At 39.0% G+C, this 22,855-nt stretch overlaps 47 non-coding genes and 2 pseudogenes across 47 annotated transcripts; all 49 read left to right on the top strand.

The window, feature by feature from the left end:
• Nucleotides 1–321: 321 nt before the first annotated feature.
• LOC146023434 (5S ribosomal RNA) lies at nt 322–440 on the top strand. The gene has a single exon (XR_014452852.1). It is a non-coding gene; the product is annotated as a 5S ribosomal RNA (ribosomal RNA).
• A 345-nt stretch (nt 441–785) lies between these two features.
• LOC146022480 (5S ribosomal RNA) lies at nt 786–904 on the top strand. The gene has a single exon (XR_014451935.1). It is a non-coding gene; the product is annotated as a 5S ribosomal RNA (ribosomal RNA).
• Nucleotides 905–1,250: 346 nt separating this feature from the next.
• On the top strand, nt 1,251–1,369 carry LOC146021516 (5S ribosomal RNA). Its single transcript, XR_014450998.1, has one exon. It is a non-coding gene; the product is annotated as a 5S ribosomal RNA (ribosomal RNA).
• Nucleotides 1,370–1,713: 344 nt separating this feature from the next.
• On the top strand, nt 1,714–1,832 carry LOC146021967 (5S ribosomal RNA). Its single transcript, XR_014451434.1, has one exon. It is a non-coding gene; the product is annotated as a 5S ribosomal RNA (ribosomal RNA).
• Nucleotides 1,833–2,177: 345 nt separating this feature from the next.
• On the top strand, nt 2,178–2,296 carry LOC146024599 (5S ribosomal RNA). Its single transcript, XR_014453971.1, has one exon. It is a non-coding gene; the product is annotated as a 5S ribosomal RNA (ribosomal RNA).
• Nucleotides 2,297–2,640: 344 nt separating this feature from the next.
• Nucleotides 2,641–2,759, top strand: LOC146021966 (5S ribosomal RNA). The gene has a single exon (XR_014451433.1). It is a non-coding gene; the product is annotated as a 5S ribosomal RNA (ribosomal RNA).
• Nucleotides 2,760–3,104: 345 nt separating this feature from the next.
• On the top strand, nt 3,105–3,223 carry LOC146023256 (5S ribosomal RNA). The gene has a single exon (XR_014452679.1). It is a non-coding gene; the product is annotated as a 5S ribosomal RNA (ribosomal RNA).
• A 344-nt stretch (nt 3,224–3,567) lies between these two features.
• Nucleotides 3,568–3,686, top strand: LOC146024272 (5S ribosomal RNA). The gene has a single exon (XR_014453658.1). It is a non-coding gene; the product is annotated as a 5S ribosomal RNA (ribosomal RNA).
• A 344-nt stretch (nt 3,687–4,030) lies between these two features.
• LOC146021964 (5S ribosomal RNA) lies at nt 4,031–4,149 on the top strand. The gene has a single exon (XR_014451432.1). It is a non-coding gene; the product is annotated as a 5S ribosomal RNA (ribosomal RNA).
• Nucleotides 4,150–4,494: 345 nt separating this feature from the next.
• On the top strand, nt 4,495–4,613 carry LOC146024597 (5S ribosomal RNA). Its single transcript, XR_014453969.1, has one exon. It is a non-coding gene; the product is annotated as a 5S ribosomal RNA (ribosomal RNA).
• Nucleotides 4,614–4,957: 344 nt separating this feature from the next.
• LOC146021963 (5S ribosomal RNA) lies at nt 4,958–5,076 on the top strand. Its single transcript, XR_014451431.1, has one exon. It is a non-coding gene; the product is annotated as a 5S ribosomal RNA (ribosomal RNA).
• A 345-nt stretch (nt 5,077–5,421) lies between these two features.
• LOC146023254 (5S ribosomal RNA) lies at nt 5,422–5,540 on the top strand. Its single transcript, XR_014452677.1, has one exon. It is a non-coding gene; the product is annotated as a 5S ribosomal RNA (ribosomal RNA).
• Nucleotides 5,541–5,884: 344 nt separating this feature from the next.
• On the top strand, nt 5,885–6,003 carry LOC146022260 (5S ribosomal RNA). The gene has a single exon (XR_014451725.1). It is a non-coding gene; the product is annotated as a 5S ribosomal RNA (ribosomal RNA).
• A 346-nt stretch (nt 6,004–6,349) lies between these two features.
• On the top strand, nt 6,350–6,468 carry LOC146023358 (5S ribosomal RNA). Its single transcript, XR_014452779.1, has one exon. It is a non-coding gene; the product is annotated as a 5S ribosomal RNA (ribosomal RNA).
• A 345-nt stretch (nt 6,469–6,813) lies between these two features.
• On the top strand, nt 6,814–6,932 carry LOC146023323 (5S ribosomal RNA). The gene has a single exon (XR_014452745.1). It is a non-coding gene; the product is annotated as a 5S ribosomal RNA (ribosomal RNA).
• Nucleotides 6,933–7,276: 344 nt separating this feature from the next.
• LOC146022568 (5S ribosomal RNA) lies at nt 7,277–7,395 on the top strand. The gene has a single exon (XR_014452018.1). It is a non-coding gene; the product is annotated as a 5S ribosomal RNA (ribosomal RNA).
• Nucleotides 7,396–7,741: 346 nt separating this feature from the next.
• Nucleotides 7,742–7,860, top strand: LOC146023737 (5S ribosomal RNA). Its single transcript, XR_014453144.1, has one exon. It is a non-coding gene; the product is annotated as a 5S ribosomal RNA (ribosomal RNA).
• A 484-nt stretch (nt 7,861–8,344) lies between these two features.
• Nucleotides 8,345–8,463, top strand: LOC146023311 (5S ribosomal RNA). Its single transcript, XR_014452733.1, has one exon. It is a non-coding gene; the product is annotated as a 5S ribosomal RNA (ribosomal RNA).
• Nucleotides 8,464–8,807: 344 nt separating this feature from the next.
• Nucleotides 8,808–8,926, top strand: LOC146022648 (5S ribosomal RNA). Its single transcript, XR_014452095.1, has one exon. It is a non-coding gene; the product is annotated as a 5S ribosomal RNA (ribosomal RNA).
• A 346-nt stretch (nt 8,927–9,272) lies between these two features.
• LOC146024366 (5S ribosomal RNA) lies at nt 9,273–9,391 on the top strand. Its single transcript, XR_014453750.1, has one exon. It is a non-coding gene; the product is annotated as a 5S ribosomal RNA (ribosomal RNA).
• A 343-nt stretch (nt 9,392–9,734) lies between these two features.
• On the top strand, nt 9,735–9,853 carry LOC146023299 (5S ribosomal RNA). Its single transcript, XR_014452722.1, has one exon. It is a non-coding gene; the product is annotated as a 5S ribosomal RNA (ribosomal RNA).
• A 344-nt stretch (nt 9,854–10,197) lies between these two features.
• Nucleotides 10,198–10,316, top strand: LOC146022647 (5S ribosomal RNA). Its single transcript, XR_014452094.1, has one exon. It is a non-coding gene; the product is annotated as a 5S ribosomal RNA (ribosomal RNA).
• A 346-nt stretch (nt 10,317–10,662) lies between these two features.
• On the top strand, nt 10,663–10,781 carry LOC146024365 (5S ribosomal RNA). The gene has a single exon (XR_014453749.1). It is a non-coding gene; the product is annotated as a 5S ribosomal RNA (ribosomal RNA).
• A 343-nt stretch (nt 10,782–11,124) lies between these two features.
• LOC146023979 (5S ribosomal RNA) lies at nt 11,125–11,243 on the top strand. Its single transcript, XR_014453379.1, has one exon. It is a non-coding gene; the product is annotated as a 5S ribosomal RNA (ribosomal RNA).
• A 344-nt stretch (nt 11,244–11,587) lies between these two features.
• Nucleotides 11,588–11,706, top strand: LOC146024363 (5S ribosomal RNA). Its single transcript, XR_014453747.1, has one exon. It is a non-coding gene; the product is annotated as a 5S ribosomal RNA (ribosomal RNA).
• Nucleotides 11,707–12,049: 343 nt separating this feature from the next.
• Nucleotides 12,050–12,168, top strand: LOC146022765 (5S ribosomal RNA). The gene has a single exon (XR_014452207.1). It is a non-coding gene; the product is annotated as a 5S ribosomal RNA (ribosomal RNA).
• Nucleotides 12,169–12,512: 344 nt separating this feature from the next.
• LOC146022646 (5S ribosomal RNA) lies at nt 12,513–12,631 on the top strand. The gene has a single exon (XR_014452093.1). It is a non-coding gene; the product is annotated as a 5S ribosomal RNA (ribosomal RNA).
• Nucleotides 12,632–12,977: 346 nt separating this feature from the next.
• On the top strand, nt 12,978–13,096 carry LOC146024767 (5S ribosomal RNA; annotated as a pseudogene).
• A 347-nt stretch (nt 13,097–13,443) lies between these two features.
• LOC146024270 (5S ribosomal RNA) lies at nt 13,444–13,562 on the top strand. The gene has a single exon (XR_014453656.1). It is a non-coding gene; the product is annotated as a 5S ribosomal RNA (ribosomal RNA).
• A 345-nt stretch (nt 13,563–13,907) lies between these two features.
• LOC146023288 (5S ribosomal RNA) lies at nt 13,908–14,026 on the top strand. Its single transcript, XR_014452711.1, has one exon. It is a non-coding gene; the product is annotated as a 5S ribosomal RNA (ribosomal RNA).
• A 344-nt stretch (nt 14,027–14,370) lies between these two features.
• On the top strand, nt 14,371–14,489 carry LOC146022645 (5S ribosomal RNA). The gene has a single exon (XR_014452092.1). It is a non-coding gene; the product is annotated as a 5S ribosomal RNA (ribosomal RNA).
• A 346-nt stretch (nt 14,490–14,835) lies between these two features.
• On the top strand, nt 14,836–14,954 carry LOC146024362 (5S ribosomal RNA). Its single transcript, XR_014453746.1, has one exon. It is a non-coding gene; the product is annotated as a 5S ribosomal RNA (ribosomal RNA).
• A 343-nt stretch (nt 14,955–15,297) lies between these two features.
• LOC146023091 (5S ribosomal RNA) lies at nt 15,298–15,416 on the top strand. The gene has a single exon (XR_014452520.1). It is a non-coding gene; the product is annotated as a 5S ribosomal RNA (ribosomal RNA).
• A 344-nt stretch (nt 15,417–15,760) lies between these two features.
• LOC146022644 (5S ribosomal RNA) lies at nt 15,761–15,879 on the top strand. The gene has a single exon (XR_014452091.1). It is a non-coding gene; the product is annotated as a 5S ribosomal RNA (ribosomal RNA).
• Nucleotides 15,880–16,225: 346 nt separating this feature from the next.
• Nucleotides 16,226–16,344, top strand: LOC146024308 (5S ribosomal RNA). Its single transcript, XR_014453693.1, has one exon. It is a non-coding gene; the product is annotated as a 5S ribosomal RNA (ribosomal RNA).
• A 347-nt stretch (nt 16,345–16,691) lies between these two features.
• On the top strand, nt 16,692–16,810 carry LOC146023854 (5S ribosomal RNA). The gene has a single exon (XR_014453256.1). It is a non-coding gene; the product is annotated as a 5S ribosomal RNA (ribosomal RNA).
• A 344-nt stretch (nt 16,811–17,154) lies between these two features.
• On the top strand, nt 17,155–17,273 carry LOC146022913 (5S ribosomal RNA). Its single transcript, XR_014452349.1, has one exon. It is a non-coding gene; the product is annotated as a 5S ribosomal RNA (ribosomal RNA).
• A 344-nt stretch (nt 17,274–17,617) lies between these two features.
• On the top strand, nt 17,618–17,736 carry LOC146024615 (5S ribosomal RNA). The gene has a single exon (XR_014453987.1). It is a non-coding gene; the product is annotated as a 5S ribosomal RNA (ribosomal RNA).
• A 345-nt stretch (nt 17,737–18,081) lies between these two features.
• On the top strand, nt 18,082–18,200 carry LOC146023285 (5S ribosomal RNA). The gene has a single exon (XR_014452708.1). It is a non-coding gene; the product is annotated as a 5S ribosomal RNA (ribosomal RNA).
• Nucleotides 18,201–18,546: 346 nt separating this feature from the next.
• On the top strand, nt 18,547–18,665 carry LOC146023207 (5S ribosomal RNA). Its single transcript, XR_014452631.1, has one exon. It is a non-coding gene; the product is annotated as a 5S ribosomal RNA (ribosomal RNA).
• Nucleotides 18,666–19,010: 345 nt separating this feature from the next.
• LOC146022732 (5S ribosomal RNA) lies at nt 19,011–19,129 on the top strand. The gene has a single exon (XR_014452176.1). It is a non-coding gene; the product is annotated as a 5S ribosomal RNA (ribosomal RNA).
• Nucleotides 19,130–19,475: 346 nt separating this feature from the next.
• On the top strand, nt 19,476–19,594 carry LOC146022730 (5S ribosomal RNA). The gene has a single exon (XR_014452174.1). It is a non-coding gene; the product is annotated as a 5S ribosomal RNA (ribosomal RNA).
• Nucleotides 19,595–19,940: 346 nt separating this feature from the next.
• LOC146023206 (5S ribosomal RNA) lies at nt 19,941–20,059 on the top strand. Its single transcript, XR_014452630.1, has one exon. It is a non-coding gene; the product is annotated as a 5S ribosomal RNA (ribosomal RNA).
• A 345-nt stretch (nt 20,060–20,404) lies between these two features.
• On the top strand, nt 20,405–20,523 carry LOC146022729 (5S ribosomal RNA). The gene has a single exon (XR_014452173.1). It is a non-coding gene; the product is annotated as a 5S ribosomal RNA (ribosomal RNA).
• Nucleotides 20,524–20,867: 344 nt separating this feature from the next.
• LOC146022643 (5S ribosomal RNA) lies at nt 20,868–20,986 on the top strand. Its single transcript, XR_014452090.1, has one exon. It is a non-coding gene; the product is annotated as a 5S ribosomal RNA (ribosomal RNA).
• A 347-nt stretch (nt 20,987–21,333) lies between these two features.
• On the top strand, nt 21,334–21,442 carry LOC146025175 (5S ribosomal RNA; annotated as a pseudogene).
• A 345-nt stretch (nt 21,443–21,787) lies between these two features.
• LOC146022826 (5S ribosomal RNA) lies at nt 21,788–21,906 on the top strand. The gene has a single exon (XR_014452267.1). It is a non-coding gene; the product is annotated as a 5S ribosomal RNA (ribosomal RNA).
• Nucleotides 21,907–22,250: 344 nt separating this feature from the next.
• On the top strand, nt 22,251–22,369 carry LOC146022259 (5S ribosomal RNA). Its single transcript, XR_014451724.1, has one exon. It is a non-coding gene; the product is annotated as a 5S ribosomal RNA (ribosomal RNA).
• Nucleotides 22,370–22,716: 347 nt separating this feature from the next.
• Nucleotides 22,717–22,835, top strand: LOC146024271 (5S ribosomal RNA). Its single transcript, XR_014453657.1, has one exon. It is a non-coding gene; the product is annotated as a 5S ribosomal RNA (ribosomal RNA).
• Nucleotides 22,836–22,855: the final 20 nt, after the last annotated feature.

Genomic DNA, 22,855 nt, shown 5'->3' with positions numbered 1-22,855 from the left:
TTTATTCTTTATCTATTTAAATTGGAAACTTTTTATTTTTATTGCCAGCACAGACATTTAGAACAGGTCAAACATACACAATAGCCATCACCTAAAGACTTACCACACTGTTTAGGCCCAATTCCAACTGCTTTTGGCAGCTAAACAGTGTTGAGCCTATTTAGTAGTTTAATTTAAGATCCCCTGCTAATATCATGTCCTGTAGGTGTTTTTACATTGCCAACACATGATTTTTTTCAGTAAGCAAAAACAGTTACGAAACTTTTTTATTAGCTTACCTGGTGATAGAAGTAGAAGAGGGCAAAAAAGTGCCTGTATCTCACCTACAGCCATACCACATTGGATTTGTCCAATCTCGTTTGATCTTGGAAGCTAAGCAGTGTTGGGCCTGGTTAGTACTTGGGTGGGAGACCACATGGGAACACCAGGTGCTGTAGGTTTTTTCACATTACTGGCAAATTGTTTTTAATCTCTAGCTATTTAAATTGGAAACTTTTTCTTTTTATTGCCTGTAGAGACATTTGTAAGAGGTCAAACAGACACAATGGCCATCACCTAAAGACTTACCACACTGTTTAGGCCCAATTCCAACTGCTTTTGGCAGCTAAACAGTGTTGAGCCTCTTTAGTAGTTTAATTTAAGATCCCCTGCTAATATCATGTCCTGTAGGTCTTTTTACATTGCCAACACATGATTTTTTTCAGTAAGCAAAAACAGTTACGAAACTTTTTTATTAGCTTACCTGGTGATAGAAGTAGAAGAGGGCAAAAAAGTGCCTGTATCTCACCTACAGCCATACCACATTGGATATGTCCAATCTCGTCTGATCTTGGAAGCTAAGCAGTGTTGGGCCTGGTTAGTACTTGGGTGGGAGACCACATGGGAACACCAGGTGCTGTAGGTTTTTTCACATTACTGGCAAATTGTTTTTATTCTCTAGCTATTTAAATTGGAAACTTTTTCTTTTTATTGCCAGTACAGACATTTGGAAGAGGTCAAACAGACACAATAGCCATCACCTAAAGACTTACCACACTGTTTAGGCCCAATTCCAACTGCTTTTGGCAGCTAAACAGTGTATGAGCCTCTTTAGTAGTTTCATTTAAGATCCCCTGCTAATATCATGTCCTGTAGGTCTTTTTACATTACCAAAACATGATTTTTTTCATTAAGCCAAAACAGTTAGGAAACTTTTTTATTAGCTTACCTGGTGATAGAAGTAGAAGAGGGCAAAAAAGTGCATGTATCTCACCTACAGCCATACCACATTGGATAGGCCCAATCTCATCTGATCTTGGAAGCTAAGCAGTGTTGGGCCTGGTTAGTACTTGGGTGGGAGACCACATGGGAACACCAGGTGCTGTAGGTTTTTTCACATTACTGGCAAATTGTTTTTATTCTCTATCTATTTAAATTGGAAACTTTTTCTTTTTATTGCCAGCACAGACATTTAGAAGAGGTCAAACATACACAATAGCCATCACCTAAAGACTTACCACACTGTTTAGGCCCAATTCCAACTGCTTTTGGCAGCTAAACAGTGTTGAGCCTCTTTAGTAGTTTAATTTAAGATCCCCTGCTAATATCATGTCCTGTAGGTCTTTTTACATTGCCAACACATGATTTTTTTCAGTAAGCAAAAACAGTTACGAAACTTTTTTATTAGCTTACCTGGTGATAGAAGAGAAGAGGTCAAAAAAGTGCATGTATCTCACCTACAGCCATACCACATTGGATAGGCCCAATCTCGTCTGATCTTGGAAGCTAAGCAGTGTTGGGCCTGGTTAGTACTTGGGTGGGAGACCACATGGGAACACCAGGTGCTGTAGGTTTTTTCACATTTCTCGCAAATTGTTTTTATTCTCTATCTATTTAAATTGGAAACTTTTTCTTTTTATTGCCAGCACAGACATTTAGAAGAGGTCAAACATACACAATAGCCATCACCTAAAGACTTACCACACTGTTTAGGCCCAATTCCAACTGCTTTTGGCAGCTAAACAGTGTTGAGCCTCTTTAGTAGTTTAATTTAAGATCCCCTGCTAATATCATGTCCTGTAGGTCTTTTTACATTGCCAACACATGATTTTTTTCAGTAAGCAAAAACAGTTACGAAACTTTTTTATTAGCTTACCTGGTGATAGAAGTAGAAGAGGGCAAAAAAGTGGCTGTATCTCACCTACAGCCATACCACATTGGATATGCCCAATCTCGTCTGATTTTGGAAGCTAAGCAGTGTTGGGCCTGGTTAGTGCTTGGGTGGTAGACCACATGGGAACACCTGGTGCTGTAGGTTTTTTCACATTACTGGCAAATTGTTTTTATTCTCTAGCTATTTAAATTGGAAACTTTTTCTTTTTATTGCCTGTAGAGACATTTGTAAGAGGTCAAACAGACACAATAGCCATCACCTAAAGACTTACCACACTGTTTAGGCCCAATTCCAACTGCTTTTGGCAGCTAAACAGTGTTGAGCTCTTTAGTAGTTTAATTTAAGATCCCCTGCTAATATCATGTCCTGTAGGTCTTTTTACATTACCAAAACATGATTTTTTTCATTAAGCCAAAACAGTTAGGAAACTTTTTTATTAGCTTACCTGGTGATAGAAGTAGAAGAGGGCAAAAAAGTGCATGTATCTCACCTACAGCCATACCACATTGGATAGGCCCAATCTCGTCTGATCTTGGAAGCTAAGCAGTGTTGGGCCTGGTTAGTACTTGGGTGGGAGACCACATGGGAACACCAGGTGCTGTAGGTTTTTTCACATTACTGGCAAATTTTTTTTATTCTCTATCTATTTAAATTGGAAACTTTTTCTTTTTATTGCCAGCACAGACATTTAGAAGAGGTCAAACATACACAATAGCCATCACCTAAAGACTTACCACACTGTTTAGGCCCAATTCCAACTGCTTTTGGCAGCTAAACAGTGTTGAGCCTCTTTAGTAGTTTAATTTAAGATCCCCTGCTAATATCATGTCCTGTAGGTCTTTTTACATTGCCAACACATGATTTTTTTCAGTAAGCAAAAACAGTTACAAAACTTTTTTATTAGCTTACCTGGTGATAGAAGTAGAAGAGGGCAAAAAAGTGCCTGTATCTCACCTACAGCCATACCACATTGGATATGCCCAATCTCGTCTGATCTTGGAAGCTAAGCAGTGTTGTGCCTGGTTAGTACTTGGGTGGGAGACCACGTGGGAACACCAGGTGCTGTAGGTTTTTTCACATTACTGGCAAATTGTTTTTATTCTCTAGCTATTTAAATTGGAAACTTTTTCTTTTTATTGCCTGTAGAGACATTTGTAAGAGGTCAAACAGACACAATAGCCATCACCTAAAGACTTACCACACTGTTTAGGCCCAATTCCAACTGCTTTTGGCAGCTAAACAGTGTTGAGCCTCTTTAGTAGTTTAATTTAAGATCCCCTGCTAATATCATGTCCTGTAGGTCTTTTTACATTACCAACACATGATTTTTTTCAGTAAGCAAAAACAGTTAGGAAGCTTTTTTATTAGCTTACTTGGTGATAGAAGAGAAGAGGGCAAAAAAGAGCATGTATCTCACCTACAGCCATACCACATTGGATAGGCCCAATCTCGTCTGATCTTGGAAGCTAAGCAGTGTTGGGCCTGGTTAGTTCTTGAGTGGGAGACCACATGGGAACACCTGGTGCTGTAGGTTTTTTCACATTACTGGCAAATTGTTTTTATTCTCTATCTATTTAAATTGGAAACTTTTTCTTTTTATTGCCAGCACAGACATTTAGAAGAGGTCAAACATACACAATAGCCATCACCTAAAGACTTACCACACTGTTTAGGCCCAATTCCAACTGCTTTTGGCAGCTAAACAGTGTTGAGCCTCTTTAGTAGTTTAATTTAAGATCCCCTGCTAATATCATGTCCTGTAGGTCTTTTTACATTGCCAACACATGATTTTTTTCAGTAAGCAAAAACAGTTACGAAACTTTTTTATTAGCTTACCTGGTGATAGAAGAGAAGAGGTCAAAAAAGTGCATGTATCTCACCTACAGCCATACCACATTGGATAGGCCCAATCTCGTCTGATCTTGGAAGCTAAGCAGTGTTGGGCCTGGTTAGTACTTGGGTGGGAGACCACATGGGAACACCAGGTGCTGTAGGTTTTTTCACATTTCTGGCAAATTGTTTTTATTCTCTATCTATTTAAATTGGAAACTTTTTCTTTTTATTGCCAGCACAGACATTTAGAAGAGGTCAAACATACACAATAGCCATCACCTAAAGACTTACTACACTGTTTAGGCCCAATTCCAACTGCTTTTGGCAGCTAAACAGTGTTGAGCCTCTTTAGTAGTTTAATTTAAGATCCCCTGCTAATATCATGTCCTGTAGGTCTTTTTACATTGCCAACACATGATTTTTTTCAGTAAGCAAAAACAGTTACGAAACTTTTTTATTAGCTTACCTGGTGATAGAAGTAGAAGAGGGCAAAAAAGTGGCTGTATCTCACCTACAGCCATACCACATTGGATATGCCCAATCTCGTCTGATTTTGGAAGCTAAGCAGTGTTGGGCCTGGTTAGTGCTTGGGTGGTAGACCACATGGGAACACCTGGTGCTGTAGGTTTTTTCACATTACTGGCAAATTGTTTTTATTCTCTAGCTATTTAAATTGGAAACTTTTTCTTTTTATTGCCTGTAGAGACATTTGTAAGAGGTCAAACAGACACAATAGCCATCACCTAAAGACTTACCACACTGTTTAGGCCCAATTCCAACTGCTTTTGGCAGCTAAACAGTGTTGAGCTCTTTAGTAGTTTAATTTAAGATCCCCTGCTAATATCATGTCCTGTAGGTCTTTTTACATTACCAAAACATGATTTTTTTCATTAAGCCAAAACAGTTAGGAAACTTTTTTATTAGCTTACCTGGTGATAGAAGTAGAAGAGGGCAAAAAAGTGCATGTATCTCACCTACAGCCATACCACATTGGATAGGCCCAATCTCGTCTGATCTTGGAAGCTAAGCAGTGTTGGGCCTGGTTAGTACTTGGGTGGGAGACCACATGGGAACACCAGGTGCTGTAGGTTTTTTCACATTACTGGCAAATTGTTTTTATTCTCTATCTATTTAAATTGGAAACTTTTTCTTTTTATTGCCAGCACAGACATTTAGAAGAGGTCAAACATACACAATAGCCATCACCTAAAGACTTACCACACTGTTTAGGCCCAATTCCAACTGCTTTTGGCAGCTAAACAGTGTTGAGCCTCTTTAGTAGTTTAATTTAAGATCCCCTGCTAATATCATGTCCTGTAGGTCTTTTTACATTGCCAACACATGATTTTTTTCAGTAAGCAAAAACAGTTACAAAACTTTTTTATTAGCTTACCTGGTGATAGAAGTAGAAGAGGGCAAAAAAGTGCCTGTATCTCACCTACAGCCATACCACATTGGATATGCCCAATCTCGTCTGATCTTGGAAGCTAAGCAGTGTTGTGCCTGGTTAGTACTTGGGTGGGAGACCACGTGGGAACACCAGGTGCTGTAGGTTTTTTCACATTACTGGCAAATTGTTTTTATTCTCTAGCTATTTAAATTGGAAACTTTTTCTTTTTATTGCCTGTAGAGACATTTGTAAGAGGTCAAACAGACACAATAGCCATCACCTAAAGACTTACCACACTGTTTAGGCCCAATTCCAACTGCTTTTGGCAGCTAAACAGTGTTGAGCCTCTTTAGTAGTTTAATTTAAGATCCCCTGCTAATATCATGTCCTGTAGGTCTTTTTACATTACCAACACATGATTTTTTTCAGTAAGCAAAAACAGTTAGGAAGCTTTTTTATTAGCTTACCGGGTGATAGAAGAGAAGAGGTCAAAAAAGAGCATGTATCTCACCTACAGCCATACCACATTGGATAGGCCCAATCTCGTCTGATCTTGGAAGCTAAGCAGTGTTGGGCCTGGTTAGTACTTGGGTGGGAGACCACATGGGAACACCTGGTGCTGTAGGTTTTTTCACATTACTGGCAAATTGTTTTTATTCTCTAGCTATTTAAATTGGAAACTTTTTCTTTTTATTGCCAGTACAGACATTTGGAAGAGGTCAAACAGACACAATAGCCATCACCTAAAGACTTACCACACTGTTTAGGCCCAATTCCAACTGCTTTTGGCAGCTAAACAGTGTATGAGCCTCTTTAGTAGTTTCATTTAAGATCCCCTGCTAATATCATGTCCTGTAGGTCTTTTTACATTACCAAAACATGATTTTTTTCATTAAGCCAAAACAGTTAGGAAACTTTTTTATTAGCTTACCTGGTGATAGAAGTAGAAGAGGGCAAAAAAGTGCATGTATCTCACCTACAGCCATACCACATTGGATAGGCCCAATCTCATCTGATCTTGGAAGCTAAGCAGTGTTGGGCCTGGTTAGTACTTGGGTGGGAGACCACATGGAAACACCAGGTGCTGTAGGTTTTTTCACATTACTGGCAAATTGTTTTTATTCTTTATCTATTTAAATTGGAAACTTTTTCTTTTTATTGCCAGCACAGACATTTAGAACAGGTCAAACATACACAATAGCCATCACCTAAAGACTTACCACACTGTTTAGGCCCAATTCCAACTGCTTTTGGCAGCTAAACAGTGTTGAGCCTCTTTAGTAGTTTAATTTAAGATCCCCTGCTAATATCATGTCCTGTAGGTGTTTTTACATTGCCAACACATGATTTTTTTCAGTAAGCAAAAACAGTTACGAAACTTTTTTATTAGCTTAACTGGTGATAGAAGTAGAAGAGGGCAAAAAAGTGCATGTATCTCACCTACAGCCATACCACATTGGATATGCCCAATCTCGTCTGATCTTGGAAGCTAAGCAGTGTTGGGCCTGGTTAGTACTTGGGTGGGAGACCACATGGGAACACCAGGTGCTGTAGGTTTTTTCACATTACTGGCAAATTGTTTTTATTCTCTAGCTATTTAAATTGGAAACTTTTTCTTTTTATTGCCTGTAGAGACATTTGTAAGAGGTCAAACAGACACAATAGCCATCACCTAAAGACTTACCACACTGTTTAGGCCCAATTCCAACTGCTTTTGGCAGCTAAACAGTGTTGAGCCTCTTTAGTAGTTTAATTTAAGATCCCCTGCTAATATCATGTCCTGTAGGTCTTTTTACATTACCAACACATGATTTTTTTCAGTAAGCAAAAACAGTTAGGAAGCTTTTTTATTAGCTTACCTGGTGATAGAAGAGAAGAGGGCAAAAAAGAGCATGTATCTCACCTACAGCCATACCACATTGGATAGGCCCAATCTCGTCTGATCTTGGAAGCTAAGCAGTGTTGGGCCTGGTTAGTACTTTGGTGGGAGACCTCATGGGAACACCTGGTGCTGTAGGTTTTTTCACATTACTGGCAAATTGTTTTTATTCTCTAGCTATTTAAATTGGAAACTTTTTCTTTTTATTGCCAGTACAGACATTTAGAAGAGGTCAAACAGACACAATAGCCATCACCTAAAGACTTACCACACTGTTTAGGCCCAATTCCAACTGCTTTTGGCAGCTAAACAGTGTATGAGCCTCTTTAGTAGTTTCATTTAAGATCCCCTGCTAATATCATGTCCTGTAGGTCTTTTTACATTACCAAAACATGATTTTTTTAATTAAGCCAAAACAGTTAGGAAACTTTTTTATTAGCTTACCTGGTGATAGAAGTAGAAGAGGGCAAAAAAGTGCGTGTATCTCACCTACAGCCATACCACATTGGATAGCCCCAATCTCGTCTGATCTTGGAAGCTAAGCAGTGTTGGGCCTGGTTAGTACTTGGGTGGGAGACCACATGGGAACACCTGGTGCTGTTGGTTTTTTCACATTACTGGCAAATTGTTTTTATTCTCTAGCTATTTAAATTGGAAACTTTTTCTTTTTATTGCCAGTACAGACATTTGGAAGAGGTCAAACAGACACAATAGCCATCACCTAAAGACTTACCAAATTGTTTTTATTCTCTATCTCTATCAAATTGTTTTTATTCTCTATCTATTTAAATTGGAAACTTTTTCTTTTTATTGCCAGCACAGACATTTAGAAGAGGTCAAACATACACAATAGCCATCACCTAAAGACTTACCACACTGTTTAGGCCCAATTCCAACTGCTTTTGGCAGCTAAACAGTGTTGAGCCTTTTTAGTAGTTTAATTTAAGATCCCCTGCTAATATCATGTCCTGTAGGTCTTTTTACATTGCCAACACATGATTTTTTTCAGTAAGCAAAAACAGTTACGAAACTTTTTTATTAGCTTACCTGGTGATAGAAGTAGAAGAGGGCAAAAAAGTGCCTGTATCTCACCTACAGCCATACCACATTGGATATGCCCAATCTCGTCTGATCTTGGAAGCTAAGCAGTGTTGGGCCTGGTTAGTACTTGGGTGGGAGACCACATGGGAACACCAGGTGCTGTAGGTTTTTTCACATTACTGGCAAATTGTTTTTATTCTCTAGCTATTTAAATTGGAAACTTTTTCTTTTTATTGCCTGTAGAGACATTTGTAAGAGGTCAAACAGACACAATAGCCATCACCTAAAGACTTACCACACTGTTTAGGCCCAATTCCAACTGCTTTTGGCAGCTAAACAGTGTTGAGCCTCTTTAGTAGTTTAATTTAAGATCCCCTGCTTATATCATGTCCTGTAGGTCTTTTTACATTACCAACACATGATTTTTTTCAGTAAGCAAAAACAGTTAGGAAGCTTTTTTATTAGCTTACCTGGTGATAGAAGAGAAGAGGTCAAAAAAGAGCATGTAACTCACCTACAGCCATACCACATTGGATAGGCCCAATCTCGTCTGATCTTGGAAGCTAAGCAGTGTTGGGCCTGGTTAGTACTTTGGTGGGAGACCACATGGGAACACCTGGTGCTGTAGGTTTTTTCACATTACTGGCAAATTGTTTTTATTCTCTAGCTATTTAAATTGGAAACTTTTTCTTTTTATTGCCAGTACAGACATTTGGAAGAGGTCAAACAGACACAATAGCCATCACCTAAAGACTTACCACACCGTTTAGGCCCAATTCCAACTGCTTTTGGCAGCTAAACAGTGTATGAGCCTCTTTAGTAGTTTCATTTAAGATCCCCTGCTAATATCATGTCCTGTAGGTCTTTTTACATTACCAAAACATGATTTTTTTCATTAAGCCAAAACAGTTAGGAAACTTTTTTATTAGCTTACCTGGTGATAGAAGTAGAAGAGGGCAAAAAAGTGCATGTATCTCACCTACAGCCATACCACATTGGATAGGCCCAATCTCGTCTGATCTTGGAAGCTAAGCAGTGTTGGGCCTGGTTAGTAGTTGGGTGGGAGACCACATGGGAACAGCAGGTGCTGTAGGTTTTTTCACATTACTGGCAATTTTTTTTTATTCTCTATCTATTTAAATTGGAAACTTTTTCTTTTTATTGCCAGCACAGACATTTAGAAGAGGTCAAACATACACAATAGCCATCACCTAAGGACTTACCACACTGTTTAGGCCCAATTCCAACTGCTTTTGGCAGCAACAGTGTTGAGCCTCTTTAGTAGTTTAATTTAAGATCCCCTGCTAATATCATGTCCTGTAGGTCTTTTTACATTGCCAACACATGATTTTTTTCAGTAAGCAAAAACAGTTACGAAACTTTTTTATTAGCTTACCTGGTGATAGAAGTAGAAGAGGGCAAAAAAGTGCCTGTATCTCACCTACAGCCATACCACATTGGATATGCCCAATCTCGTCTGATCTTGGAAGCTAAGCAGTGTTGGGCCTGGTTAGTACTTGGGTGGGAGACCACATGGGAACACCAGGTGCTGTAGGTTTTTTCACATTACTGGCAAATTGTTTTTATTCTCTAGCTATTTAAATTGGAAACTTTTTCTTTTTATTGCCTGTAGAGACATTTGTAAGAGGTCAAACAGACACAATAGCCATCACCTAAAGACTTACCACACTGTTTAGGCCCAATTCCAACTGCTTTTGGCAGCTAAACAGTGTTGAGCCTCTTTAGTAGTTTAATTTAAGATCCCCTGCTTATATCATGTCCTGTAGGTCTTTTTACATTACCAACACATGATTTTTTTCAGTAAGCAAAAACAGTTAGGAAGCTTTTTTATTAGCTTACCTGGTGATAGAAGAGAAGAGGTCAAAAAAGAGCATGTATCTCACCTACAGCCATACCACATTGGATAGGCCCAATCTCGTCTGATCTTGGAAGCTAAGCAGTGTTGGGCCTGGTTAGTACTTTGGTGGGAGACCACATGGGAACACCTGGTGCTGTAGGTTTTTTCACATTACTGGCAAATTGTTTTTATTCTCTAGCTATTTAAATTGGAAACTTTTTCTTTTTATTGCCAGTACAGACATTTGGAAGAGGTCAAACAGACACAATAGCCATCACCTAAAGACTTACCACACCGTTTAGGCCCAATTCCAACTGCTTTTGGCAGCTAAACAGTGTATGAGCCTCTTTAGTAGTTTCATTTAAGATCCCCTGCTAATATCATGTCCTGTAGGTCTTTTTACATTACCAAAACATGATTTTTTTCATTAAGCCAAAACAGTTAGGAAACTTTTTTATTAGCTTACCTGGTGATAGAAGTAGAAGAGGGCAAAAAAGTGCATGTTTCTCACCTACAGCCATACCACATTGGATAGGCCCAATCTCGTCTGATCTTGGAAGCTAAGCAGTGTTGGGCCTGGTTAGTAGTTGGGTGGGAGACCACATGGGAACAGCAGGTGCTGTAGGTTTTTTCACATTACTGGCAAATTGTTTTTATTCTCTATCTATTTAAATTGGAAACTTTTTCTTTTTATTGCCAGCACAGACATTTAGAAGAGGTCAAACATACACAATAGCCATCACCTAAGGACTTACCACACTGTTTAGGCCCAATTCCAACTGCTTTTGGCAGCAACAGTGTTGAGCCTCTTTAGTAGTTTAATTTAAGATCCCCTGCTAATATCATGTCCTGTAGGTCTTTTTACATTGCCAACACATGATTTTTTTAAGTAAGCAAAAACAGTTACGAAACTTTTTTATTAGCTTACCTGGTGATAGAAGTAGAAGAGGGCAAAAAAGTGCATGTATCTCACCTACAGCCTTACCACATTGGATATGCCCAATCTCGTCTGATCTTGGAAGCTAAGCAGTGTTGGGCCTGGTTAGTACTTGGGTGGTAGACCACATGGGAACACCAGGTGCTGTAGTTTTTTTCACATTACTGGCAAATTGTTTTTATTCTCTAGCTATTTAAATTGGAAACTTTTTCTTTTTATTGCCTGTAGAGACATTTGTAAGAGGTCAAACAGACACAATAGCCATCACCTAAAGACTTACCACACTGTTTAGGCCCAATTCCAACTGCTTTTGGCAGCTAAACAGTGTTGAGCCTCTTTAGTATTTTAATTTAAGATCCCCTGCTAATATCATGTCCTGTAGGTCTTTTTACATTACCAACACATGATTTTTTTCAGTAAGCAAAAACAGTTAGGAAGCTTTTTTATTAGCTTACCTGGTGATAGAAGAGAAGAGGGCAAAAAAGAGCATGTATCTCACCTACAGCCATACCACATTGGATAGGCCCAATCTCGTCTGATCTTGGAAGCTAAGCAGTGTTGGGCCTGGTTAGTAGTTGGGTGGGAGACCACATGGGAACAGCAGGTGCTGTAGGTTTTTTCACATTACTGGCAAATTGTTTTTATTCTCTATCTATTTAAATTGGAAACTTTTTCTTTTTATTGCCAGCACAGACATTTAGAAGAGGTCAAACATACACAATAGCCATCACCTAAGGACTTACCACACTGTTTAGGCCCAATTCCAACTGCTTTTGGCAGCAACAGTGTTGAGCCTCTTTAGTAGTTTAATTTAAGATCCCCTGCTAATATCATGTCCTGTAGGTCTTTTTACATTGCCAACACATGATTTTTTTAAGTAAGCAAAAACAGTTACGAAACTTTTTTATTAGCTTACCTGGTGATAGAAGTAGAAGAGGGCAAAAAAGTGCCTGTATCTCACCTACAGCCTTACCACATTGGAAATGCCCAATCTCGTCTGATCTTGGAAGCTAAGCAGTGTTGGGCCTGGTTAGTACTTGGGTGGGAGACCACATGGGAACACCAGGTGCTGTAGTTTTTTTCACATTACTGGCAAATTGTTTTTATTCTCTAGCTATTTAAATTGGAAACTTTTTCTTTTTATTGCCTGTAGAGACATTTGTAAGAGGTCAAACAGACACAATAGCCATCACCTAAAGACTTACCACACTGTTTAGGCCCAATTCCAACTGCTTTTGGCAGCTAAACAGTGTTGAGCCTCTTTAGTATTTTAATTTAAGATCCCCTGCTAATATCATGTCCTGTAGGTCTTTTTACATTACCAACACATGATTTTTTTCAGTAAGCAAAAACAGTTAGGAAGCTTTTTTATTAGCTTACCTGGTGATAGAAGAGAAGAGGGCAAAAAAGAGCATGTATCTCACCTACAGCCATACCACATTGGATAGGCCCAATCTCGTCTGATCTTGGAAGCTAAGCAGTGTTGGGCCTGGTTAGTACTTTGGTGGGAGACCACATGGGAACACCTGGTGCTGTAGGTTTTTTCACATTACTGGCAAATTGTTTTTATTCTCTAGCTATTTAAATTGGAAACTTTTTCTTTTTATTGCCAGTACAGACATTTGGAAGAGGTCAAACAGACACAATAGCCATCACCTAAAGACTTACCACACTGTTTAGGCCCAATTCCAACTGCTTTTGGCAGCTAAACAGTGTATGAGCCTCTTTAGTAGTTTCATTTAAGATCCCCTGCTAATATCATGTCCTGTAGGTCTTTTTACATTACCAAAACATGATTTTTTTAATTAAGCCAAAACAGTTAGGAAACTTTTTTATTATCTTACCTGGTGATAGAAGTAGAAGAGGGCAAAAAAGTGCATGTATCTCACCTACAGCCATACCACATTAGATAGGCCCAATCTCGTCTGATCTTGAAAGCTAAGCAGTGTTGGGCCTGGTTAGTACTTGGGTGGGAGACCACATGGGAACAACTGGTGCTGTAGGTTTTTTCACATTACTGGCAAATTGTTTTTATTCTCTAGCTATTTAAATTGGAAACTTTTTCTTTTTATTGCCAGTACAGACATTTGGAAGAGGTCAAACAGACACAATAGCCATCACCTAAAGACTTACCACACTGTTTAGGCCCAATTCCAACTGCTTTTGGCAGCTAAACAGTGTATGAGCCTCTTTAGTAGTTTCATTTAAGATCCCCTGCTAATATCATGTCCTGTAGGTCTTTTTACATTACCAAAACATGATTTTTTTCATTAAGCCAAAACAGTTAGGAAACTTTTTAATTAGCTTACCTGGTGATAGAAGTAGAAGAGGGCAAAAAAAGTGCAGGTATCTCACCTACAGCCATACCACATTGGATAGGCCCAATCTCGTCTGATCTTGGAAGCTAAACAGTGTTGGCCCTGGTTAGTACTTGGGTGGGAGACCACATGGGAACACCAGGTGCTGTAGGTTTTTTCACATTACTGGCAAATTTTTTTTATTCTCTATCTATTTAAATTGGAAACTTTTTCTTTTTATTGCCAGCACAGACATTTAGAAGAGGTCAAACATACACAATAGCCATCACCTAAAGACTTACCACACTGTTTAGGCCCAATTCCAACTGCTTTTGGCAGCTAAACAGTGTTGAGCCTTTTTAGTAGTTTAATTTAAGATCCCCTGCTAATATCATGTCCTGTAGGTCTTTTTACATTGCCAACACATGATTTTTTTCAGTAAGCAAAAACAGTTACGAAACTTTTTTATTAGCTTACCTGGTGATAGAAGTAGAAGAGGGCAAAAAAGTGCCTGTATCTCACCTACAGCCATACCACATTGGATATGCCCAATCTCGTCTGATCTTGGAAGCTAAGCAGTGTTGGGCCTGGTTAGTACTTGGGTGGGAGACCACATGGGAACACCAGGTGCTGTAGGTTTTTTCACATTACTGGCAAATTGTTTTTATTCTCTAGCTATTTAAATTGGAAACTTTTTCTTTTTATTGCCTGTAGAGACATTTGTAAGAGGTCAAACAGACACAATAGCCATCACCTAAAGACTTACCACACTGTTTAGGCCCAATTCCAACTGCTTTTGGCAGCTAAACAGTGTTGAGCCTCTTTAGTAGTTTAATTTAAGATCCCCTGCTTATATCATGTCCTGTAGGTCTTTTTACATTACCAACACATGATTTTTTTCAGTAAGCAAAAACAGTTAGGAAGCTTTTTTATTAGCTTACCTGGTGATAGAAGAGAAGAGGTCAAAAAAGAGCATGTATCTCACCTACAGCCATACCACATTGGATAGGCCCAATCTCGTCTGATCTTGGAAGCTAAGCAGTGTTGGGCCTGGTTAGTACTTTGGTGGGAGACCACATGGGAACACCTGGTGCTGTAGGTTTTTTCACATTACTGGCAAATTGTTTTTATTCTCTAGCTATTTAAATTGGAAACTTTTTCTTTTTATTGCCAGTACAGACATTTGGAAGAGGTCAAACAGACACAATAGCCATCACCTAAAGACTTACCACACCGTTTAGGCCCAATTCCAACTGCTTTTGGCAGCTAAACAGTGTATGAGCCTCTTTAGTAGTTTCATTTAAGATCCCCTGCTAATATCATGTCCTGTAGGTCTTTTTACATTACCAAAACATGATTTTTTTCATTAAGCCAAAACAGTTAGGAAACTTTTTTATTAGCTTACCTGGTGATAGAAGTAGAAGAGGGCAAAAAAGTGCATGTATCTCACCTACAGCCATACCACATTGGATAGGCCCAATCTCGTCTGATCTTGGAAGCTAAGCAGTGTTGGGCCTGGTTAGTAGTTGGGTGGGAGACCACATGGGAACAGCAGGTGCTGTAGGTTTTTTCACATTACTGGCAAATTGTTTTTATTCTCTATCTATTTAAATTGGAAACTTTTTCTTTTTATTGCCAGCACAGACATTTAGAAGAGGTCAAACATACACAATAGCCATCACCTAAGGACTTACCACACTGTTTAGGCCCAATTCCAACTGCTTTTGGCAGCAACAGTGTTGAGCCTCTTTAGTAGTTTAATTTAAGATCCCCTGCTAATATCATGTCCTGTAGGTCTTTTTACATTGCCAACACATGATTTTTTTCAGTAAGCAAAAACAGTTACGAAACTTTTTTATTAGCTTACCTGGTGATAGAAGTAGAAGAGGGCAAAAAAGTGCCTGTATCTCACCTACAGCCTTACCACATTGGATATGCCCAATCTCGTCTGATCTTGGAAGCTAAGCAGTGTTGGGCCTGGTTAGTACTTGGGTGGGAGACCACATGGGAACACCAGGTGCTGTAGTTTTTTTCACATTACTGGCAAATTGTTTTTATTCTCTAGCTATTTAAATTGGAAACTTTTTCTTTTTATTGCCTGTAGAGACATTTGTAAGAGGTCAAACAGACACAATAGCCATCACCTAAAGACTTACCACACTGTTTAGGCCCAATTCCAACTGCTTTTGGCAGCTAAACAGTGTTGAGCCTCTTTAGTATTTTAATTTAAGATCCCCTGCTAATATCATGTCCTGTAGGTCTTTTTACATTACCAACACATGATTTTTTTCAGTAAGCAAAAACAGTTAGGAAGCTTTTTTATTAGCTTACCTGGTGATAGAAGAGAAGAGGGCAAAAAAGAGCATGTATCTCACCTACAGCCATACCACATTGGATAGGCCCAATCTCGTCTGATCTTGGAAGCTAAGCAGTGTTGGGCCTGGTTAGTACTTTGGTGGGAGACCACATGGGAACACCTGGTGCTGTAGGTTTTTTCACATTACTGGCAAATTGTTTTTATTCTCTAGCTATTTAAATTGGAAACTTTTTCTTTTTATTGCCAGTACAGACATTTGGAAGAGGTCAAACAGACACAATAGCCATCACCTAAAGACTTACCACACTGTTTAGGCCCAATTCCAACTGCTTTTGGCAGCTAAACAGTGTATGAGCCTCTTTAGTAGTTTCATTTAAGATCCCCTGCTAATATCATGTCCTGTAGGTCTTTTTACATTACCAAAACATGATTTTTTTAATTAAGCCAAAACAGTTAGGAAACTTTTTTATTAGCTTACCTGGTGATAGAAGTAGAAGAGGGCAAAAAAGTGCATGTATCTCACCTACAGCCATACCACATTAGATAGGCCCAATCTCGTCTGATCTTGGAAGCTAAGCAGTGTTGGGCCTGGTTAGTACTTGGGTGGGAGACCACATGGGAACAACTGGTGCTGTAGGTTTTTTCACATTACTGGCAAATTGTTTTTATTCTCTAGCTATTTAAATTGGAAACTTTTTCTATTTATTGCCAGTACAGACATTTGGAAGAGGTCAAACAGACACAATAGCCATCACCTAAAGACTTACCACACTGTTTAGGCCCAATTCCAACTGCTTTTGGCAGCTAAACAGTGTATGAGCCTCTTTAGTAGTTTCATTTAAGATCCCCTGCTAATATCATGTCCTGTAGGTCTTTTTACATTACCAAAACATGATTTTTTTCATTAAGCCAAAACAGTTAGGAAACTTTTTAATTAGCTTACCTGGTGATAGAAGTAGAAGAGGGCAAAAAAAGTGCAGGTATCTCACCTACAGCCATACCACATTGGATAGGCCCAATCTCGTCTGATCTTGGAAGCTAAGCAGTGTTGGCCCTGGTTAGTACTTGGGTGGGAGACCACATGGGAACACCAGGTGCTGTAGGTTTTTTCACATTACTGGCAATTTTTTTTTATTCTCTATCTATTTAAATTGGAAACTTTTTCTTTTTATTGCCAGCACAGACATTTAGAAGAGGTCAAACATACACAATAGCCATCACCTAAAGACTTACCACACTGTTTAGGCCCAATTCCAACTGCTTTTGGCAGCTAAACAGTGTTGAGCCTCTTTAGTAGTTTATTTAAGATCCCCTGCTAATATCATGTCCTGTAGGTCTTTTTACATTGCCAACACATGATTTTTTTCAGTAAGCAAAAACAGTTACGAAACTTTTTTATTAGCTTACCTGGTGATAGAAGTAGAAGAGGGCAAAAAAGTGTATGTATCTCATCTACAGCCATACCACATTGGATATGTCCAATCTCGTCTGATCTTGGAAGCTAAGCAGTGTTGGGCCTGGTTAGTACTTGGGTGGGAGACCACATGGGAACACCAGGTGCTGTAGGTTTTTTCACATTACTGGCAAATTGTTTTTATTCTCTAGCTATTTAAATTGGAAACTTTTTCTTTTTATTGCCTGTAGAGACATTTGTAAGAGGTCAAACAGACACAATAGCCATCACCTAAAGACTTACCACACTGTTTAGGCCCAATTCCAACTGCTTTTGGCAGCTAAACAGTGTTGAGCCTCTTTAGTAGTTTAATTTAAGATCCCCTGCTAATATCATGTCCTGTAGGTCTTTTTACATTACCAACACATGATTTTTTTCAGTAAGCAAAAACAGTTAGGAAGCTTTTTTATTAGCTTACCTGGTGATAGAAGAGAAGAGGGCAAAAAAGAGCATGTATCTCACCTACAGCCATACCACATTGGATAGGCCCAATCTCGTCTGATCTTGGAAGCTAAGCAGTGTTGGGCCTTTTTAGTACTTGGGTGGGAGACCACATGGGAACACCTGGTGCTGTAGGTTTTTTCATATTACTGGCAAATTGTTTTTATTCTCTAGCTATTTAAATTGGAAACTTTTTCTTTTTATTGCCAGTACAGACATTTGGAAGAGGTCAAACAGACACAATAGCCATCACCTAAAGACTTACCACACTGTTTAGGCCCAATTCCAACTGCTTTTGGCAGCTAAACAGTGTATAAGCCTCTTTAGTAGTTTCATTTAAGATCCCCTGCTAATATCATGTCCTGTAGGTCTTTTTACATTACCAAAACATGATTTTTTTCATTAAGCCAAAACAGTTAGGAAACTTTTTTATTAGCTTACCTGGTGATAGAAGAGAAGAGGTCAAAAAAGAGCATGTATCTCACCTACAGCCATGCCACATTGGATAGGCCCAATCTCGTCTGATCTTGGAAGCTAAGCAGTGTTGGGCCTGGTTAGTACTTGGGTGGGAGACCACATGGGAACACCTGGTGCTGTAGGTTTTTTCACATTACTGGCAAATTGTTTTTATTCTCTAGCTATTTAAATTGGAAACTTTTTCTTTTTATTGCCAGTACAGACATTTGGAAGAGGTCAAACAGACACAATAGCCATCACCTAAAGACTTACCACACTGTTTAGGCCCAATTCCAACTGCTTTTGGCAGCTAAACAGTGTATGAGCCTCATTAGTAGTTTCATTTAAGATCCCCTGCTAATATCATGTCCTGTAGGTCTTTTTACATTACCAAAACATGATTTTTTTCATTAAGCCAAAACAGGTAGGAAACTTTTTTATTAGCTTACCTGGTGATAGAAGTAGAAGAGGGCAAAAAAGTGCATGTATCTCACCTACAGCCATACCACATTGGATAGGCCCAATCTCGTCTGATCTTGGAAGCTAAGCAGTGTTGGGCCTGGTTAGTACTTGGGTGGGAGACCACATGGGAACACCAGGTGCTGTAGTTTTTTTCACATTACTGGCAAATTGTTTTTATTCTCTATCTATTTAAATTGGAAACTTTTTCTTTTTATTGCCAGCACAGTCATTTAGAAGAGGTCAAACATACACAATAGCCATCACCTAAAGACTTACCACACTGTTTAGGCCCAATTCCAACTGCTTTTGGCAGCTAAACAGTGTTGAGCCTCTTTAGTAGTTTAATTTAAGATCCCCTGCTAATATCATGTCCTGTAGGTCTTTTTACATTGCCAACACATGATTTTTTTCAGTAAGCAAAAACAGTTACGAAACTTTTTTATTAGCTTACCTGGTGATAGAAGTAGAAGAGGGCAAAAAAGTGCCTGTATCTCACCTACAGCCATACCACATTGGATATGCCCAATCTCGTCTGATCTTGGAAGCTAAGCAGTGTTGGGCCTGGTTAGTATTTAGGTGGGAGACCACATGGGAACACCAGGTGCTGTAGGTTTTTTCACATTACTGGCAAATTGTTTTTATTCTCTAGCTATTTAAATTGGAAACTTTTTCTTTTTATTGCCTGTAGAGACATTTGTAAGAGGTCAAACAGACACAATAGCCATCACCTAAAGACTTACCACACTGTTTAGGCCCAATTCCAACTGCTTTTGGCAGCTAAACAGTGTATGAGCCTCTTTAGTAGTTTCATTTAAGATCCCCTGCTAATATCATGTCCTGTAGGTCTTTTTACATTGCCAACACATGATTTTTTTCAGTAAGCAAAAACAGTTACGAAACTTTTTTATTAGCTTACCTGGTGATAGAAGTAGAAGAGGGCAAAAAAGTGCCTGTATCTCACCTACAGCCATACCACATTGGATATGCCCAATCTCGTCTGATCTTGGAAGCTAAGCAGTGTTGGGCCTGGTTAGTATTTAGGTGGGAGACCACATGGGAACACCAGGTGCTGTAGGTTTTTTCACATTACTGGCAAATTGTTTTTATTCTCTAGCTATTTAAATTGGAAACTTTTTCTTTTTATTGCCTGTAGAGACATTTGTAAGAGGTCAAACAGACACAATAGCCATCACCTAAAGACTTACCACACTGTTTAGGCCCAATTCCAACTGCTTTTGGCAGCTAAACAGTGTATGAGCCTCTTTAGTAGTTTCATTTAAGATCCCCTGCTAATATCATGTCCTGTAGGTCTTTTTACATTACCAAAACATGATTTTTTTCATTAAGCCAAAACAGGTAGGAAACTTTTTTATTAGCTTACCTGGTGATAGAAGTAGAAGAGGGCAAAAAAGTGCATGTATCTCACCTACAGCCATACCACATTGGATAGGCCCAATCTCGTCTGATCTTGGAAGCTAAGCAGTGTTGGGCCTGGTTAGTACTTGGGTGGGAGACCACATGGGAACACCAGGTGCTGTAGTTTTTTTCACATTACTGGCAAATTGTTTTTATTCTCTATCTATTTAAATTGGAAACTTTTTCTTTTTATTGCCAGCACAGACATTTAGAAGAGGTCAAACATACACAATAGCCATCACCTAAAGACTTACCACACTGTTTAGGCCCAATTCCAACTGCTTTTGGCAGCTAAACAGTGTTGAGCCTCTTTAGTAGTTTAATTTAAGATCCCCTGCTAATATCATGTCCTGTAGGTCTTTTTACATTGCCAACACATGATTTTTTTCAGTAAGCAAAAACAGTTACGAAACTTTTTTATTAGCTTACCTGGTGATAGAAGTAGAAGAGGGCAAAAAAGTGCCTGTATCTCACCTACAGCCATACCACATTGGATATGCCCAATCTCGTCTGATCTTGGAAGCTAAGCAGTGTTGGGCCTGGTTAGTATTTAGGTGGGAGACCACATGGGAACACCAGGTGCTGTAGGTTTTTTCACATTACTGGCAAATTGTTTTTATTCTCTAGCTATTTAAATTGGAAACTTTTTCTTTTTATTGCCTGTAGAGACATTTGTAAGAGGTCAAACAGACACAATAGCCATCACCTAAAGACTTACCACACTGTTTAGGCCCAATTCCAACTGCTTTTGGCAGCTAAACAGTGTTGAGCCTCTTTAGTAGTTTAATTTAAGATCCCCTGCTAATATCATGTCCTGTAGGTCTTTTTACATTACTAACACATGATTTTTTTCAGTAAGCAAAAACAGTTAGGAAGCTTTTTTATTAGCTTACCTGGTGATAGAAGAGAAGAGGGCAAAAAAGAGCATGTATCTCACCTACAGCCATACCACATTGGATAGGCCCAATCTCGTCTGATCTTGGAAGCTAAGCAGTGTTGGGCCTGGTTAGTACTTTGGTGGGAGACCACATGGGAACACCTGGTGCTGTAGGTTTTTTTCACATTACTGGCAAATTGTTTTTATTCTCTAGCTATTTAAATTGGAAACTTTTTCTTTTTATTGCCAGTACAGACATTTGGAAGAGGTCAAACAGACACAATAGCCATCACCTAAAGACTTACCACACTGTTTAGGCCCAATTCCAACTGCTTTTGGCAGCTAAACAGTGTATGAGCCTCTTTAGTAGTTTCATTTAAGATCCCCTGCTAATATCATGTCCTGTAGGTCTTTTTACATTACCAAAACATGATTTTTTTAATTAAGCCAAAACAGTTAGGAAACTTTTTTATTAGCTTACCTGGTGATATAAGTAGAAGAGGGCAAAAAAGAGCATGTATCTCACCTACAGCCATACCACATTGGATAGGCCTGATCTTGGAAGCTAAGCAGTGTTGGGCCTGGTTAGTACTTGGGTGGGAGACCACATGGGAACACCAGGTGCTGTAGGTTTTTTCACATTACTGGCAAATTGTTTTTATTCTCTATCTATTTAAATTGGAAACTTTTTCTTTTTATTGCCAGCACAGACATTTAGAAGAGGTCAAACATACACAATAGCCATCACCTAAAGACTTACCACACTGTTTAGGCCCAATTCCAACTGCTTTTGGCAGCTAAACAGTGTTGAGCCTCTTTAGTCGTTTAATTTAAGATCCCCTGCTAATATCATGTCCTGTAGGTCTTTTTACATTGCCAACACATGATTTTTTTCAGTAAGCAAAAACAGTTACGAAACTTTTTTATTAGCTTACCTGGTGATAGAAGTAGAAGAGGGCAAAAAAGTGCCTGTATCTCACCTACAGCCATACCACATTTGATATGCCCAATCTCGTCTGATCTTGGAAGCTAAGCAGTGTTGGGCCTGGTTTGTACTTGGGTGGGAGACCACATGGGAACACCAGGTGCTGTAGGTTTTTTCACATTACTGGCAAATTGTTTTTATTCTCTAGCTATTTAAATTGGAAACTTTTTCTTTTTATTGCCTGTAGAGACATTTGTAAGAGGTCAAACAGACACAATAGCCATCACCTAAAGACTTACCACACTGTTTAGGCCCAATTCCAACTGCTTTTGGCAGCTAAACAGTGTTGAGCCTCTTTAGTAGTTTAATTTAAGATCCCCTGCTAATATCATGTCCTGTAGGTCTTTTTACATTACCAACACATGATTTTTTTCAGTAAGCAAAAACAGTTAGGAAGCTTTTTTATTAGCTTACCTGGTGATAGAAGAGAAGAGGGCAAAAAAGAGCATGTATCTCACCTACAGCCATACCACATTGGATAGGCCCAATCTCGTCTGATCTTGGAAGCTAAGCAGTGTTGGGCCTGGTTAGTACTTGGGTGGGAGACCACATGGGAACACCTGGTGCTGTAGGTTTTTTTCACATTACTGGCAAATTGTTTTTATTCTCTAGCTATTTAAATTGGAAACTTTTTCTTTTTATTGCCAGTACAGACATTTGGAAGAGGTCAAACAGACACAATAGCCATCACCTAAAGACTTACCACACTGTTTAGGCCCAATTCCAACTGCTTTTGGCAGCTAAACAGTGTATGAGCCTCTTTAGTAGTTTCATTTAAGATCCCCTGCTAATATAATGTCCTGTAGGTCTTTTTACATTACCAAAACATGATTTTTTTCATTAAGCCAAAACAGTTAGGAAACTTTTTTATTAGCTTACCTGGTGATAGAAGTAGAAGAGGGCAAAAAAGTGCATGTATCTCACCTACAGCCATACCACATTGGATAGGCCCAATCTCGTCTGATCTTGGAAGCTACGCAGTGTTGGGCCTGGTTAGTACTTGGCTGGGAGACCACATGGGAACACCAGGTGCTGTAGGTTTTTTCACGTTACTGGCAAAT

The sequence above is a fragment of the Crinia signifera genome, chromosome 7, assembly GCF_055691185.1.
Source record: "Crinia signifera chromosome 7, ASM5569118v1, whole genome shotgun sequence".
In the NCBI taxonomy this organism is placed as follows: domain Eukaryota; kingdom Metazoa; phylum Chordata; class Amphibia; order Anura; family Myobatrachidae; genus Crinia; species Crinia signifera.
Note: the sequence above shows the minus strand (reverse complement) of the source record. Positions and strands in the feature narration are given on the sequence as shown.